The sequence below is a fragment of the Acomys minous genome, assembly GCF_964271855.1.
Source record: "Acomys minous genome assembly, chromosome: 16".
Taxonomy (NCBI): domain Eukaryota; kingdom Metazoa; phylum Chordata; class Mammalia; order Rodentia; family Muridae; genus Acomys; species Acomys minous.
In genome coordinates, this window is record NC_140498.1 from 62419058 (window position 1) to 62435134 (window position 16077).

Genomic DNA, 16077 nt, shown 5'->3' on the forward strand with positions numbered 1-16077 from the left:
ACACTCTTTCACACACATTGACTGTAGTTTCAGCCACTTCACTCTTTTATATTCATCCACCTTCATATTTAGTGCACGTCCCATTCACTATCCCAAACAGATCAATTGCACCCCGGCATTGTATTGCGTCCTCACAATGTCTGCTATTTTCTACAGCTAGTCCAGGTTGAATATTCACATATGAATATTTGTAGCTAGATATCTTAGAGTAGAGAGAATTAGTAATATTTGTCTTTTGGGATCTGGGTTAACAAATCAATATAATTTATTCTAATTTCATCTATTTATGCAAATGCCAGTTTTAAATAAGCTTATCCAATGAAGGGCATTTAGCTGTTGAGTAGAATAAGCAAACACAAGGACTAGAGAAGTATCTCTGGAGTGGATGGTTAGTCACTTAAGCACATGTCAATAAATAGGACATCTGGGTCATAAGGTAGATTTATTTTTATCATTTGGAGAATTCTTCACACTGATACCAGTAATGCTCAACTTGTTTAAAATCCCTTTCCAGAGATCCAGTTCTACCCATATTCCATAGGAGAATCTCCCATAACACACAAAGCCCATTATACTAAAGAACAACAAAGAGAACAAGTGTTGTTCATGTATTATTTACCTCAGTATTCTGTAACTAAATTGTGGTTATTTATATTGCCAAAAATTAATACATATTATGAATAATTTACAAACATGTGTTTTCAGGAGTAGGTTCTGTTTTGAGATAGCATGTCTGACATGTATATTTCTGTAAAATTACTGAAAAGTAGGTAAATATTTCAATTTCAGTATTATAACGGGTTTATTTCAGAGACTTAATTAACTCATCAAGTGGTCATTTTCTTATATGATGCCTTTTGGTTTTAAACATCTCAATGAGATTTTATCAGGACTTAGGAGAATAATGTAGCATTTTGGGAAAAAGATGCACCCTAGCAGCCCTGCACTAGAAGCCAGGATGGAGAAGACCTCCAGGGCCACCATGGCTTTGCCCTTGGTGCTGTGGTAGACAGGGAGGAAGGTGACCCAAACACTCATGAACAGCAGCATGCTGAATGTCAGGAACTTGGCTTCATTGAAAGTGTCAGGGAGATTCCTCACCAGGAAAGCCACAGTGAAACTCCCAAGGGCCAAGGTCCCTAAGTATCCTAGAACACAGTAGAAAGCGGTAACTGAGCCCTTGTTGCATAAAAGGATGACATGAGCATGTTCTGAGTGTGCATCTGTGTCGATATAGGGAGGTGAAGTTCCCAGCCAGACTCCACAGAGAATAAATTGGATCAGGAGACAGATGGGGATGACAGAGTTATAGATGCCTGAGGCAAACAACCTTCTCATTGTCCTTCCTGGTTTCATGACCCGAAAAGCCAGAATTACAGTTATAGTTTTGGCCAAAACAGTGGAAAGAGCCAGCGTGAACACAAGTGCAAATGTAATTTGTTGCAGTATACAGGAGGCTGTGTTTGGGTGGCCAATGAAGAGAAAGGGACAGAGGAAGCAGAGGAGGATGGAAATGAGCAGGATGTAGCTGAGAGTTCTGTTGTTGGCCTTAACAATGGGTGAGTCTTGGTGCTTGAGAAAGATCCCCAACACTATGGCTGTGATGACACAGAAGCACAGAGCTGTGCAGGCTAGAGCCATTCCCAGAGGATCCTCGAAGGACAGGAAGATAATTGACTTGGGCAGGCAGTGGTTTCTCTCAGGGTTTGGGTACTCTTGACTTTGGCAAGGGATGCACTCCTGCTGATCTGTGGGAAGGAAGTGAGTCAACATTTCAGGTCGCACAATTATTTATCCATTTCATATTCAACTCATGAAGACTATTTTTCAATGTGGGTAGCCTGGAATATTCTACTTCTTGATAGTTCCAAGAACATGAAATATTTATAAATCCTATTTGTATTATTCATCGTGTTTACTTGAGAATAGGCCTTCTGCTCACAAGTTTATTCTTGTTTTTGTAAGGCAGTGAAAGTGAAATCCTTATTACTCTATACGGATAAAGAAAATTGTCATGGAATCCATAAAGATATTTTACATTTATTTAATTTTATTCATTCTTTGAGCTTCTAAATATGTGTACAATGTTTTTTGTTCACATCAGCATATCAAAATACACATCGCTGATTCTACCACTGTAAGATCTACTAAGTTTTTATTTTATTTTATTTTTTTGTTGCTCATGGATTAAGTTGAAATTTGCTAACCCACTTCTGCATAATTCTCCTCAGGTATGGTGGGAACAAGTTAGATCGCATATCCTTGGCCTAGGAAATAATCCTGATTTGACAATGAGGATCCAACACTTTCATCAACAAATTGCAGCTATAAGCTCAGACCAATATTTCTCAGGTGAAGAAATTCCAAATAAATTTTTATACTCTTTGACATCCTTTGACTCAGTACAGGACACCTTTTCTTTCTATATTAATTCATAAATAATTGGGGGAATTGTTCTAATTTTAGGTTAGGTTATAGATTTAATGTTTCCCTTTATTATAGGCTTACAGCTCTCTGGAAAAGCAGTTTAAAGTAGTAAGTAATACAATGTACACTCCTCAAGGAATAAATCTCAGTAAATAAGATAGCTTGACTAAAAAAATCTTTCATACTTTATAGCATAAATAAATATACAAAGAGTAAAAGGAGTTAGTTATGAGTATTGACTATTCATAAAAAGACTTGTTTGGGTACTTTTTGTTTAGAGTGCTCTTATAGAAAAAACATAGTCAGGCTTAAAGCTGGATGTTATATATTAAATGTGTTTTTCTTGGTGGAGACATTGTTTAGATTTATAAACTAGAATTATTGCAGTTATAATAATAATAATAATAATAATAAATCTGTTATGTTTGTATTTTATAACTTTAAATGAAATTGTAACCCTGGATATGTAATAAAAAATCAAATACTTGCTATCTGCAGCTTGAATAATGATTAGCCTGCTTTTTTGTGAAACTTGTATAAATAAAGAAGGACCTAGTTGCTAGTCAGCCAGAGACATAGAAACAGCCTGACTTCTATAATGTAACTCACAAAAGGCCTAATTTTTAGTAGTAAGTTGTGAGATTCCCCTAACCATCGTGCTTAGACCTCCCCTCTCCCCCTTATACTCTCTGAGGACCACTCTGTTAGCAAAGACCCTCTGACTCTTTTCTTCACTCTGGGGAAGCTCTCCAAAGATGCCCCTGGCACAGGTGCACAGAGAATGAAAAACCCATCAGAGATCATGCATGGCATGGACCTTGGCTTTCTAACCATATGGAACAGTTGTTTAGCTTAGTTTTGATGGGGGACACCTAACAACAAGAACAGGGTCTGTCTCTGACTATTTTGCCTGCTATTTAATTCCTTTACACTAACTGGACTGTCTTGTGTATCCTCAATAGGAGAAGATGTGCATAGCCTGACTGCAGCTCTATGTGTTGAGGCTTGTTGGTCTCTATGGGAGGCTTTTACTTTCTGAGAGGAAAGGGAAGAGAGTAGCAGTGGGTTGAGAAGTCAGGTGAGAGGAAAGGCCTTGGAGTAGAGGAGAGAGGAGACGCTGCAATTATACATAAATAATCAATTAATAATATATGAAAAAGTAACAAGATGGGAGTAGAAATCAATAAAACAGAAACTAAGAAAACAATACAATAATTAAACAAATTAAGAGCTGGTTCTTTGTGAAGATAAACAATGCTGACAGACCCTTGGCTCAAGTGACCCAAGGAAAGAAATAGAGGATTCAAATAAACAGAATCAATAATGGCAATAACACATTAATACAGAAACTAAGTTCAGCATATTTTAATAAAACATTTAAATAAGAGAAAAATGTATTCCAGCAAGCTTAAAATGTACAGGAAATGTATAAATTTAAGAATTGCTCAGGAAAACATAACTCAAACATTATTTCAAAAAACCTAAATAGACATAACAGACCAATGAGGAAATTCAAACAATAAGAAAATCTCCCTACCAAAAAAAGAAAGAAGGGATTAAAGGTTTCTAAAAGTCTGTGTCTAGATAAAGTTACAGCAGAGTTCTTCCATACATTGCAAAAAGATCTATAGCCAATCTTTCTAATGTGTAAATAAATAAAATTCTGACCTCTGTGGATTCATGTATAAAACTAGAAAAGATCATATTGCATGATTAAGCCCAGAATCAAAGACAAATATCACATATTCTTTAATATCTAAGCTCCAAATCCTCAAATGTGAGTACATATCTTGGAGAAAATGCATAGAAGGAAAGAAAATGAGAAATAAAACAATTATGCTAATATTCCAAAATAAAATGAAAGGAAATCCAAGAAGCCCAAATATGTAATGTAAGATATACTTTAAGAATCAGCACAGTCCTTAGACTGCTGTATGGAGAATGGGAGTTACAACACGATCTTCTTGTAATACCAAACATATGCCAAGGGCAAAAAAGTGAACACAGATCTATAATGATGTCCTCTCATGTCCATATGGCACACACACAAACATACACACAGATAGAGGGGGAGTACAGTCAGAGAGAAGATAAGATACAGTATGAAAAATAAGTTATATTTTTAAAATCTTATTTTTACCTGTAGCTACCTGTTAATTATTCTTTGTAATTGGAAACAAAGGTTAATTCCATTACAATGGTGACAATAACATAGCACTTTGCAAGGAATTTAATGTATAATGGCATTAGATATTATAGAAAATAAAAATATTTAATCAATCTTTCAACTTTTTGTTGTTTGCAATAGAGTTCTGTTTTTGTTATATAGTTGTTTAAGGGTTGGCCTTTTTAAAGATACTATTTAAATAGTAAATTGTCATCAGTATTAGAATGTTGTATTTTCCTTCTGTTTTTGATTTTTAATAGGTTTTTAAAATTTTTAAATTATAACATAATTATCTTCTTTTCCATTTTCTTGTTATTCTCTCTAAACCTTCTCCTGGACCTGCCTTATACTTGTTACAAAATTCATGGTCTCATTGCATTAAATATTGTATTTCTGTTTTGTGTGTATGTGTGTATATGTCTGTGTTTGGGTGTGTGTTTGTTTTCATCAATAAACATTCTCAGCCCATATAATATTACTTGTATATGTTATCTCATGGTTGACCACAAAGATCTACAGGCAGGCATATATTAATTTACAAAGCAGTATATTTCCTACTGTTCTTGATATGCAAAATGAGAATTGTAAATATTGTAAATGTAATACCAGTTTTATTGTGTTAAAAGAAAAGTCCCACATGTCCTTGTCCTTGGCTTTTTGTTTTCAGGGAAGAATTATTAGCCTTGTTTATTCAAGATACAAAGTGATCCTGGATGATTGGAGCTCTCACATTTAATGGGCAGCCTATATTATTACTGCAAGACTTGAGATTACAATTTCTTGCAGGAAAATCATTTTCTAGAAGGAGGGTGCATATGTCACAATAGCATGAAAACTTCCACTAATCACATGGCATCTGCAGTGATTTCTAATGGGTGTGGGGATAAGTGAAGGAGACACGGAGAACAGCACTGCATTATGACAACAAAGTTATTTCTTAGTTTTCTCCTACATTCTGAAGCAGTTAGAGGAACAGTAATATTTTGAACCTGTCTGGTTGGAAATGTGCCCCTCTGGACAAAATACACAAGAAAAACAGCAGACAGGTCTTCCTTCTTGTAAAACTTTCCAGAATCCTGGAGCACAGCTCTGTGTACATACAGATTGAGGAGTCTGAGGGTAACACAAAAAAACTGGTCATAATATTGCACGTTATTTAAAAATATTTTAAGCTATGTACATATCCTAAGGCACTGTGAGGTTCTTACATGGGCGTATAGAATGTACATTTGTAGTTAGTCGCTTCCCAATGCTTAATGTTCAACACTCCTTTATAGCAACCAAATTGTGACTCACATCAGCATAGCGTGTGTGAACCATGTAGAATATTCATGTATTCTCTGCTGTGAGGCAGCAAGCCAGAACTCCTCATTGTATGGCCATGGAATGGGAACAGTTGGGTTGTCACCCAGAAACCTAGTCACTCTTGCCTCATCCGTTTCTGCCTTTATAGTTCCAATCACATAGTAGCACTCATGCATCTGATTCAGGTGCAGGAGGAAGTCCAATTTTTTCATGAAAGATACTATGTCTGGATGGTCACTGCTTCACCTAATACAGTCGATGTTGATATTTTGTAGACACTGACTAATGAACCATAGCTGTGACTTTCGACCTGGACTCTAAATGCTAAGAATGGTTCCATGCCTTTTCATTCAAACATTAGTGATGCCATCACGTAGGATTTTCACCAATTGCATTCTTAGTTAATCACATAAACTACTAAACTTCTAACACAACTTTAGTTTGTTATATTTTAGAAATTGTGAAGGACAGGCATATTTCTTTCTTTCCTTAGACCTCTTTTCTGCCTTGATTTAGATTCAGTTTCTGTACCCTAAATATCTACAGAATAACAGGAAGATGGGGCTGGAGAGCAGGCTCAACTGTTAAAAACCCATGCTGCTCTTACAGAGAAAAACTCAGGACAGTTCCTAACACAGATGTTGGGCAGCTCATATACATTTCTCACACAAATGCCTTGTCAAAAATACATAATTTATTTCTTGCTTATGCTAACTCACAACATAATAAAAATATTGATATGTTTGAGTTGAGTTGTGGTAATGGAATGATTAACTAAGCATCAGCATGCATGTATAATACCAATATATGAATAATATGAATATGTTTGTGTGCATGTGTATGTATATACATAAGAACACACACCTATATGTAACCATAAGCACTTCTTCACTGCATCATTAATGAACACACACATTCAAATTCAATTAACATCATTCTAATGGTTTATTTCTGATTTACAGTCATCCAACACAAATAAAGAGAAGGTTTAGTATTTAATATGCTTGCCAAAGAAGCATGAAAACCTGAGTTTGATCATCCTGAAGGGATGGAAACAAAAGCTGGGTGTAGACAAAAAACATATCTGCCATCCAAACGTTGTGATCATGAAGATAGAGAGAGAGCCTAGGTAATGCTGTCCACTGAGTACAGCAAAATCATAAAGCAAGGCTTTCAGAGAGATAGCCTGTTTGGAAATGAATGGGAGAGCAACTGTAGAAGATAACCAGTATTGTCTGTGTCCTTAACAGTAACATGTGCTCACATGCATGAGCATTCACACACAAGCTCACAATCACAATAAAGCCAAGAACTTAAAATATAATAATTATTTAAAAATTTCCAAGAGATACCAATCAATTTTAATAACCCTTTACAAAATTTCTCTACAAGTTAAATATTGAAAATTTCCAGACCTGATTGAAGTTGCTTGGCCATTTAATAAGAACTTCGTTGATGAAAAAGTCTTGGTCTTGTGGATTCTTAGAGACAAACTCTCCTACTTTAACTAGTAATGAGGTATAATTAGTAAATTCCATAAAGTTCTGTATATTATATTTTTCCATAATATTATTATTCTTATCAAAGTTTATTTCATCTCCAGCAGCGTTTGTAACTTGGATTGTCCTCAGAAAGTGGTGCAGCTGAAGAGAGACATCATTTGGATAGCAGTGGTTCATACAAATTACAAGTGGATGCTCTTTTATAATTTTTTTTATTTTATCTCTCTCTGACATGGCTTTCTTTTTGAAAAGTCTTAGTTTCTTTAGGCGTCTCCTCAATTCTCTTACTGAAATGAACATTTCTCCCCATGATAGGAATGCAAGAATTACTGAGCACAAGTAGATATGTTCTCTAAGGGCTGGAACCTAGTATAGTATGGAGCACATTCTTAGTTGGAAAAATGTCCTGTGTCTTTCCCTAACACCAGAAAATGTTTTCATATTTTAGCATAAAAATTGAGTAAAAATGTATACAGCATTATTGCTGTACATACATAAGTAGTAAGACATGTCCATTTTATGCCACACAATGAACATATGTGTATATTTGTAGTTAGATAGACAGCTATAGTTAGTTATGCAGATATAGAGAGTTACTTGATGTGTGATATTAGTAGGAGTTTAAGCAAAACTTGAAAGTCAGGAAAAATGTATATTAAATATGTACAAAATGTGTGTGACAATTGTACTCAACTGAAAAGAGAACCACAGACTTCCTTCTTTTCTCTTTGATTTGGTTTGGGTCACATTTGTCTTTCAACTTTGATATGCACACTATGTGAGACAAAATTATATCTAAGTTTTCTGTGCTTTAAATTGAGGTTTAAAAACATTGCCTTTTATTTTAGATTAATTTATTCCATTTTTTTAAAGAATGTTCTTCCTGCATGTGTGTGTGTGGACTACAGACATGCCTGGACCCTTTGCAGGCCAGAAGAATGCATATCTCCCCAAAGTGTAGTTACAGACAGTTGTAACATTTTATCTGTGTATCAGGAATAGAACCTGGGACTTCCAAAGTGCAGCGAGTATTCCTCACCACTGAGAAATCTGTGGCCCATATATTTGTGTTATTTTTAATTTGTTTACTGCCCCAATGTATGTACATATGTATACAGAGTGTGTGCCTTGTAAACACATGGGGCAGCCATGTATGCCACGTTCCTTGTAACTGGATTTAATGGCAACTGTGTGCCATAATGTGTGTACTTACAACCTAACTCATGTCCTATGCAAGAGCAGCAAATGCTCTTAACCTCTGAGTCATCCCTTGCCCCAACATGCTGTAATTACATACCTAACTTAATACCATGGCTTAATAATTCAACTTCTGAGAATAAATGTTGTTTTACCTAATTACAACTCCTGTTATTAAAGAACTGTTCTTAATTATTCATAAAAGGGACACACTAACTGACCTAATATCACATCTCTGGGAAGTCATGTTCACAAAGTGGTTCAATATATATGTCAAACGTTATTGCTTTCCATTATTCAAAATTACATATTATACTATATATCTCAAATTTATTTTGTATTCATCTATCTTTGATTAAATTAAAAGTTCAATTGGCCTGTTCTTCAATATTCTTAGTGATACCTTATTTGAAAGTGATTCTTGGAGCTCATATGTTTAAATGTGTTCTAGGTTTATATGTTATTGTTTTAAGCCCCAAACATGTCCATTTATTATGAATACATGAAGATATGGCCTAGGCTCATTAGTACTGTCTGTGTTTTAACATTTAATAATGTAAGCACAGTCTTGGTTTTCCTTCATTTTACCTAATTGAGAATAATTTGTAAAGGCAATTATTCTTCACTTACTTATGACTCTAGAACAGGCTCCTTTTTTTCACAAAAGGTTCTAAGCATAGTCTCATGTTATAAGCTACAGATTGCATTTTATGTGAAATAGAAGCTTTGGACATAATCAATATATCTATATCTGATGGCAATGGACATACTCCAAGAAAATATACAAATTTTGTTTATTGAACTTCCAATATTTTGCCATTGATTATATTTATGTCTTACAAAATTTTACCACACTAGGAAAAATTGTTGAAATTCATTCAAATGTAATGTCTTCAAATCTGCTTTTAGTCCCAAATGCATCTAAGATAATTACAGATATATACACATACACAGGGAGAGAACCCTTTTCCATATTAATTTATACCTTTAATATATAAGATGAAAATGTGTTAATTCCTTGACCACAGTAAATTACATACTAATAATTTACATTACTGATGCTTCCCTTGCTTATGAGGGAGGCTTACCTGCCATGGGAGAAGCTGGCTGTTGTTTATGTCTTCAGGAGAGCCCAGTTCTGTTCTGTGCAACAGCATGTTATGGAGGGCATGGGCCACTGCATACACTGCATTCCATATGGAATAGCTGGGCTCAGAAATAGTCATCACATCATGTTTTTCTTGCTTACTCTTTAGAGAAATGTTTGATGGACAGGGTCTAAGATTTCCACATAGCAAATCAGGAGGAGAACAATAAAAATGGTCAACCCAGAATTTATTGAAATATAAATCTCCTGGGTACTGGGATGGTGTAAGAGCCTCAAGATACTTCTTGAGGCCAGGAATCATTCTCTTCTTTGAAAAGGACAAGCTTCCTCTGAAAATGTTTATCCAATCATTCTTTTCATTGAATATAGTCTCTAAATGTGTAAAGTGTTGCTTTGCCATGATCCACACTTTCCTTCCTGTTAAAAATAAGTTATTTTGAAGGCAGAAAAAAAGAAGGTCATCGACATCACCATAGAATACCTCTACATTTACTTCTGTGTATTGGTTCAAGTTCGCAATAGCAGCTCTATGTTTTCCCGCAAAGTTTCAATTAACTGGGATTATTAGTGTAAAAGCCACACAGATATCTTCTGAAGTTATCTCACCTTCCAGCTGAGAAAGGAACTCCTTTCCTTTCAGATCATCAGCCACAAAAAGCCCCACCCACTTCCAGCCAAAGTGTAGCAGTAAAGAGATGACAGCTTGGGTTAGAGCTCTGTCTTTAGGAGACATCTGATAAAGGGATGGGAATGTACCTTTGTCACTTAGCACAGTATCAAAAGGTCCATATGTGACCTGAAGAAGCAAAAAGAGGTGATTATGAGTGTCTATGTATTAGGAGTTGTCACCCTGTATGAATTATGACATGTTTACATGTAGCTTGATTAGTTACATATCTGTGCAGTAGACTTTGACCTATGAGCAAGTGCAGCCTGAGAATCCACACTATATTTTCCAGTATTTGGAGATAGAATCATAATTACTACTAAGTGATGGCTTAGAAATACTCAGAGTTTACCTCTCATGCTTTTCATCATGCTCTTTACACTGTTAATTATTGCCATATCAAGACAATTCATTCTCTGTTATGTTAAATCTGACTACAGTAAATAGAAACCACATATCTGTTTTTTATTGGTCAGATTTGCTATGTGATTATGGAAAAAATACTTTCCTAACTTACTTGTGGGACTTTGTAGAGCTCCAAAAGTGTTCCAATTGCAGCAGAAAATTCAGACATGGTTCCTGAAAGAACTGCTAGAGCTTTGTGTTGAGTTTTGCAGTTGTAGTTACAGATATACTCACTCCTTCCAGACAGCCACATCAGAGGCCCTTCCAAGGTTTTTAGGTTAGAAATAAAAGCATTGTAGAGGTGGAAACCCAAGGTCACATTGGGAAGCAGGTGTGAGTCCTTATTGATCTCCTCAATGGCAAAGTATAAGGTCAGCATATAGTGATAGTTTTTCCATCTGAACCTAAACCAGAGGAACAGAGTGATGAGTACAGCCAGTCCATTTTTTCCCCAAACTTTTTATCAAATTTAGTAAAATAGAGGTCTTAGCTTGGTTTCTCCTAGACATGTAAAGCTTGTGTGGTTGAGACACAACAACTCAGGAACATCCCCGGTCTCACTCCTGAATTCAGAAATTGAATTGTGTCTAGTAATTGTTTTCTTGCAGTGCATTTGTGAATTCAAGTGTCATTTGTCTGTGTCCAATAACCATTGAGTGTGGGAGTGCTAATGCTGTTTTCTGTTCCTGTATTTTGACACTGAAGAGTCACTAAGATGTTCGTCAGGAATGTAAATATGAGCTTCATGTGCCTTTATTTTGCAATCATTCAATTTCATAGTCACTTATAAAAATTGTAACAAGTTTGTTTATATGCACTTCTAGCATTAAAGTGTTGCTTTGTGGCATAGACAGATGGCCAGGCATCTAGCCACATTGACACTCCTTGAAGGAAAGTTAGCATCTGTCCTCAGTGTACACAGGTCATAAGGTCTCCTTCTGTCATCTGTGAGCACCAGGCACACATGTGGCATGTACACATATTCAAGAAGTTAAGCAAATACACAAAATAAAAACAAACAAACCTGTGTAAAATAGTATCCCAGAGGCTTGATAAATGACTCAATGTCATGAATACTTCCTGGTCTTGTGGAGGATCCTGATTCAGGTCGCAATAGACACAGTCTGGGTTACTATAGTATGTTATCCAGGTCTAGTGGATCCACATCCTCTTCATGCCTCTGGATCCCTGATGGCATCCCACATGCAGCACCACCCCGCACTATTTAACCACCATCACCTACCACCTAGAATTACTAAAGGAATTCTGTCACAGACATCTGAGGCCAGGATTTCTTGTGAGGTTGGGCAGTAAGAACCAGTCAACTCCTGAAAGGGTTCATTATTGTCTTAAGAGGCTTTAAAAAAAACTCTGACAATCTAGAAATTCTCATTCACACATCATCAGTAAGTAGCCTCACGACTGCGTCTCAAACATTTTTACCTGATCCCAAGCCAGATAAGTTGAGATAACAGCTAACAGATGCCCCAATGCCCTATAAAGAAAGGTTGACTTGAAACTAGAGAAAGCAAAACCTAATTTAAAACCCATGGAAGATAATCAAGAGTTTAGAAAAGATGAAATACAAATGACTGAGAAATATTTTAAAGGGATTCAATATCCTTAACAATCATAGCAAGAAGTTCCTTACTTGCCTCAGAAATGTCCCACAGTTCAAATGTTTTCCTTCAAGATTTCACTACTATAACCACAATCCTGTCCTGGAAACCCCATTCCTAGCCACACCTGTCTCCAATCTACCTTTGAATTTAAAAGTTTTATGAGATTTCAACTTCTGCAGTAACAAAAATAAGAACAAATATTGGCATATATTTGAATTTAGGGGAAAGCAAAACAGTGGAGTCCCTATGAAGTTAGTTTGGAGGCTCTCTAAAATATAGAAAAGTACCTACAATATTTTCTGTATTTTTCTTTCCTGGGAATATAAAAAAAATGACTACATACATTACTGTGGAAATTTTGGAGCACCTATGTTAATTCTTATGCAATTTTTATCACATAATCATTGATAAACAGATTAAAATCTCTTGCAATTTAAACTCCACGGAATCTACTAGATTAACCCTTGAAAATTCTTCTAGTAACACTACTAATGCTACTAGAAATACACAAACCCTGAATCTACCATCTTCTATACCAAGGCCAGTTCTTAAATGGAGGGTTGGGATATCAACTCAGCCACAAACATTTAAACTACAGTTTGTCCTGTGTCCAGTGAGGTCTGGGACTGGATTCTAGCACAATCATCATCATGGATCAGAGAGACTTCATCCAGCACCTAACGAGAGAAGATGCAGAATCCCACAGCTACATGTGAGGCACAACTGTGGAGTTCTGTGATGAGGGGGAGGAAGGATCAGAAGAACCAGAGGTACAGAGATACCGTGAGAACACTGCCCACAGACTAGGAATTATGGGACCTGTAGGGCTCTGACTTAGGGCTTCTGCATATATATTATGGTGGAGAAACTTAGAGTTCCTGTGAGCTTTCTAATAGTCATTCCTGGGAATGTCTCTGACTTTTTGCCTACGTTTTCCAGCTTTGGTGTTATGGTATGCTCCTTGCCTTATTAATCAAATAAATAATTTATTAAATAAATATATACATAAAAACAATTTAATTAATTAAATAATTAATTAAAATAAATAATTTTAATTGTAAACACAGTGTCCAAACTCTGAGATACTGTAAAGAGACTAACGCCAGAGAATATAGAACAGGAGAAGCTAAGATTTGTACTAAGGATGTGGAGATATTCAATTTCACTTTAGCAAAAACTCTCCATGTTTCTGAAAAAAAAAACAGGTTTTCAAACATAAAAAATTTACATGCCCAAACAAAAGTGAGCAGAGTAGACATTTTCCTTGACATACTTGACTTAATGTGTTAAAACATTTATAAGACTGAGCATGAAATTACACCATGGAGCAGACACAAAAGTTAGTGGTTTCTCTCTCTCATGTCTTCCTGACTAGAAGTATCAGGAAGAGAAATGGAAATGTTTGTAGACAAAGAAGAAGGAATGGTTGACACTGTCTTTTATATTTCTCTCTAGTTCATTATTCACAATGGAATTCCATACATACAGCAGGGCATGAACTGTCTTGTAGTCATGACATCCTTAGCACATTCACACGAGTACTCACATAAAGATTTCCCATAGAACATATGGATTTTGGTCAAAACGTATATTGATCTTTCGGGTCAGTTCCATTGTGATGTAAATGGGGATAAATGCACCTAGAATTATGTCTGCCTTCCTGTAGGTGCTGGGCTTCCAGTACTGGGAACAGTAATAGGGATTCGGCTCCGTTGATGTAAGCACAGACTTCAGGAGGAAGATGAGACAAAACAAGAGAAAAATCATGTCAGGATGTTCTCTACACAGAGACGATGTGCAGCATCTAAGTTGATCCAAAGAGAATATATACTTAGGTCGTGAAACAGGCTCAGACTTCAACAATGTCTGAGAACAATTCGCACTCTTCAGATGCTTCCTACTGTTGCTTCATGCTCTCGGCCTGAACATATACACTAGTTCTTATCCAGGGCACAGACTGAAGCAAAGCCCAGACAACTGAGGGCAAGTCACAGTGCAGAGATAGTTCTGTAACTGTAACCAGAGTTGCCTTGCATTTGCTGGCTTTTCATTGTTCTACATCCTTCTCATACACGTGCTCTGGGGATCGCCTCACCCCGGAGCACTGCACCTGTTTCCACTATGGGGATGAAAAACATGTTTGGTTGCGAACTTCTTCCCCAACCTTTGTTATTTCCTAATGGTCCACAGTGACTTTGGAGAGTTCCATAGTCTGAGCCAGAACTGCAGGTCATCAAAACACACCTTGCTTGTTTTGGATTGGTGTTGTGAAATATATGTTGAACAGGTGATTTTTAAAAAGACGTAGCTGTATTACACACACACACACACACACACACACACACACACACAAAACCACTTAAAATATTTGATAGAATGCCTTTTCAAGAGGGGTAATGGGTGACTACTGTTTCTAGCATCTTCCATTCAAAATCACATTAGCCTTGTATCTAATCCCTTTGCAGCTACAATTATAAAGCTGTAACAAAAGGATATTACAGATAAGTACAGATGATCCTTTTCCACCTCATCCATTTGTCATATTAAGACTCTCAGGCATTAAAATCACAATATATGTTTTGCTATTTGTACACCTCTTGCAGCAGCCACTTCCCAGTTACATTTTGTAATAAGTCACAATGTTGGATTCTGAAACAGTAAAGCACTCCAAGAGTCCAGCAAAGCAAGATCTTTATTAGAATCATCTAACAAAAAAAATATCCAGTCAGGCACAGCTGAAAATACTTGGGTACTGACCAAATCTTTGAGCCTTCATCTTAGTAAATATTTAAGCAGATGACAAAAATCTTGTTTTACTCAGACTGCTACTGATTGATCAGGACCTCAGAGCAGACTTAAGAGGTGACTTGTGAAATCATTTTTAACTTTTTTTAGTTTTAGGATAATGCTTGATGCTATGAAGAAGTGATCAGTATTTCTAAAGGTCAGTCACTGGAGCAAGGTTGAAAAATTTGAAATTTAGATATAGTTTCTACTTTGTCTCTGCCTATCCCAGGTGGTCCTGCCTCTCAGCTACCTCTCCTTTTCCTTCATGGCTCTATATTGACTAACCCCGGTAAAACTGCCCTTATTCTAAAACTTTCCCATCAATCCTTCTTCAATGGGAAGAAATTAACGTGTTATAACATTTCTTTAAAAATTGTCGTCAGAGTCTTATTCTTTTTTTTAAATGTCTACAATAAAAGATTTATTGGTAACTACATTAAATTGGTTAAATGTAACACAAACTGAATATTATTTAAGAATTAGTGTATGTGTATACACATATGTGTGTAGCACTAATTTAAATATAGAAACTTTTTTTCTTCTCCTTTATTAATTTATTCTTGTTACATCTCAATGATTATCCCATCCCTTGTATCCTCCCATTCTTCCCTCCCTCCCATTTTCCCCTTATTCCCCTCCCATATGATGTTCCTGAGGGGGATTATCTCCCCCTGTATATGTTCATAGGTTATCAAGTCTCTTCTTGGTAACCTGCTGTCCTTCCTGTGAGTGCCACCAGGTCTCTACCTCCAGGGGACATGGTCAAAGGTGAGGCACCAGAGTATGTGAGAAAGTCATATCCCACTCTCCACTCTACTGTGGAGAGTGTCCTGTACCCAAATCTGCAGAAACTGTGGTACATATACACTATGGAATACTATTCAGCTATT

The 16077-nt window shown here is 36.2% G+C and overlaps 2 protein-coding genes and 1 pseudogene across 3 annotated transcripts in view; 1 reads left to right on the plus strand and 2 right to left on the minus strand.

Annotated features, from left to right (window-relative positions):
* Positions 1-16077, plus strand: part of LOC311587537 (uncharacterized protein) — a 494998-nt gene that overhangs the window by 282801 nt on the left and 196120 nt on the right. The gene's annotated exons all lie outside the window — the stretch shown is intronic.
* Positions 1-16077, minus strand: part of LOC311587533 (uncharacterized protein) — a 428822-nt gene that overhangs the window by 179171 nt on the left and 233574 nt on the right. The gene's annotated exons all lie outside the window — the stretch shown is intronic.
* LOC311586316 (vomeronasal type-2 receptor 116-like) lies at positions 844-14167 on the minus strand (annotated as a pseudogene). Its single transcript has 6 exons — positions 13947-14167; positions 10891-11182; positions 9687-10502; positions 7315-7542; positions 5584-5707; positions 844-1748 (listed from the first exon to the last, which is right to left on the minus strand). The product of its transcript is annotated as a vomeronasal type-2 receptor 116-like (transcript).